At 46.3% G+C, this 2622-nt stretch overlaps 1 long non-coding RNA gene across 1 annotated transcript; it reads right to left on the bottom strand.

Annotated features, from left to right (window-relative positions):
- LOC118542905 (uncharacterized) lies at positions 1–1932 on the bottom strand. Its single transcript, XR_004920833.2, has 2 exons — positions 1712–1932; positions 1–494 (listed from the first exon to the last, which is right to left on the bottom strand). It is a non-coding gene; the product is annotated as an uncharacterized LOC118542905 (long non-coding RNA).
- Between the last annotated feature and the right edge of the window lie 690 nt (positions 1933–2622).

A 2622-nucleotide genomic window follows, 5' to 3' on the forward strand; every position in this document is an offset into this window, starting at 1 on the left:
TCGCAGATAGCTATTGCTTTATTATCATTCATTAGATAAATGAGATGCCCCAGGAGAGCTTCAGAATGCCAAGAGCTACATGTAAGTAGAGAGCCATGAACTCCTTTCTACTGCTCCAGAATGTTCCTTCGTGCCAACTAGCCACACTTGGATTCTACCTTGTCCTCACACCAATTCTGCTCAAGTGTCTGTAATGTTCTTTCTGAAACGAGGGCGATTATCGGGCGGTCAGTCTCATGATCAGGAATTCAACAGTAATAAAGAGACTCTTTCCCTGCCATTTCCATATCACCAAAACAGGCCGCACCTGTTGGTCCAAGTCCTTGTTGAAAGCCACAGTCAGTCAGTGGTGTATGTGGAAGAGCCATAAGGCTCCATCGTGGCCTTTGCGGTGCGGGGTTCCTCAAGACTGAGGTGAGATTTCACGGCGCCTCAGGATGACATCCAGATGAGCTGAGATGGACAGTCAGGGTGACATAGGCCATGTTCCAGCTCTAGAAACCAAGGACACACAACAAACAAAACTGGATCTTGAAAACCAGCTCACTTGTAGACACGGTAAGGTGATACTGTGATTAATAGTAAGACATACACATTTGGCCTTTGTCCCCCGTTCTTGGCACAGAGCTCCTAAAATCCTCGGCATTTCCTAAGTGAAAGGCAAGAAGAACAGAATCCAGAGAGAGAGAGAGAGAGAGAACCATGGCTGCAGCTAGAGCTCTAAGGGGGCCCCTGGCTGGCACTGTGGCCTCCGGTAGGTAATACAGAGCCTCTTCCGAACATTGGCCTAGCAGGGAGGGGCCCAGGAAGGAAATACTCCAGCCTTCCTTTCCTCCCATCTTGCCATCTCTACCTCCTCCTTCCGATGGCTAAAACCAACTGGAAGCCAAGATGGCGGGGGGGTGTGGTTGATCATTGATAATGGCAGCGTCTCCGGCCACACAACAGAGTAGACAGGGGCAGTGTGGATCTAGAGGTGTATACAAACCACAAGGACTAAGAACTGCCCCCAGAGAACCCCAACATTTAGATTACACTCACTGTAATCTGGATGCCAAGGGGGAAAGGAACAATCGGCAGGTAGGAGGACAATCAGGAAGCCCTGCGAGAACGTGTTTGAATAAGGTAGAAGTGACCCACGGTGTCAGCGCTTACTGATGGCTCAGTTAAGGTGAAGACATTCCAAATAGCCGTGAAGGTCTTTGTTGTGATGCTAAGAGCTGTTTTTGGTACAGAGGTGAGAGCAAAAGTCTGACTGAAGTGGATTTAAGGGGGAAGGGAGGAGGAGCCTTGAAGACAGACATTCAAGACAGATCTTCTTGAGCTTTGCTGCAAAGCAGAGCAAAACAGCAGAGTAGTCCATGGACTGGGGCAATGGAGTAATAAAGAGTTTTTTGTTTGACTGATTTTTGTAAAGAAGGAAGACCCTGACACATTCATTTGTTCCATGTCTAATTTCCTATTCTATCCTGAAAAACAATCCAATTTTTGTAGCGTCCCGGAGACTTTGAATCGTATTAAAACCTCTGTGCCCAGCAGCATTTCTCATAATAGCAATTTTCCTTTCATAATATGCAATACCAATTTCTACCTATTCATCCTATTCTGTGTCCCCTTATGTTTTGCCACCACTATTTCATACTTCAAGGACAAAACTAGGCAGAACAGTAGACTTTGACTCCAATGAATACATCTAGAAAGTCGAAGTTACCTTGAGAAGAGGTCAGAGAAAAACGCTTTCATGTTCAGCAGAGGATTAAGCAGGATTCCAGCATTTAGTTATGCATCGTGTAATCTCCAGGCTGTAAGTAAAACACCAACGTGGTATTGTTAGCTGCGACTAGAGAAACAAGGTTACGCCCCCCTCCCAAACAAGGGGAAAGCACTGTTCTCTTCAAAAGTAGACGGCCAAAGAGGGTGGCGCCCAGGATCATCAGGTTCAACAGTCTACCTTCCATCCAGATACATTTGCAAGCTCTTGTTGAAGGGACCTCTCTTGAAGGGAAGACCCTTAAGGACTTCCAATCAATTTTGATGTTTACCGCCTTGCAAGTCGGCACCGTTGCTCCTCCCTCAGCCACATGAGACGCCATGTCTCCTCATGACAACCTTTCCCTGGGACTCACCCCCTCCACCCTCGCTTGACCTTTTACACCCTCACTTTGGGATGGTGTCAGGTAGGGGTATTTTTTCTCAGGTTCAAAAACCTGACTTTGACCATTTGCACTCCAGTCAGGAGCCCAAGGAGAGATTTTTGTTAAAACCTCAAAAATCCCTTAGTGAAAGGGAGACAGGAGCCCAAGCTCTAATAAGCACTTCCTCAGGATATTGGCAACAAAGGGGAGTCTTCCGGTTCCATTTCTCCACTGAGTTTATCCTAAGGCTAGTTCTCCTCTTGCAACCGAGAACCGAGAACCAAGAACCGAGGGGGATGAAATCCATCAATAGCAGGTGTAAAGACAGTAGCCCCATGACCCACATTATCTACTTTGTATTTTCTCAAGCAGTTTTTGAGTCCTTTAGGGGCAAGTATGGTATCATAACTAAGTGTAATCACAGTTAGGAGCGAACAACCTATATTTCCTGCATGGATGTCTGAATGAATTCATTTTTCAGTCAGTA

This window comes from Halichoerus grypus, chromosome 7, assembly GCF_964656455.1.
Source record: "Halichoerus grypus chromosome 7, mHalGry1.hap1.1, whole genome shotgun sequence".
Classification (NCBI taxonomy): Eukaryota; Metazoa; Chordata; class Mammalia; order Carnivora; family Phocidae; genus Halichoerus; species Halichoerus grypus.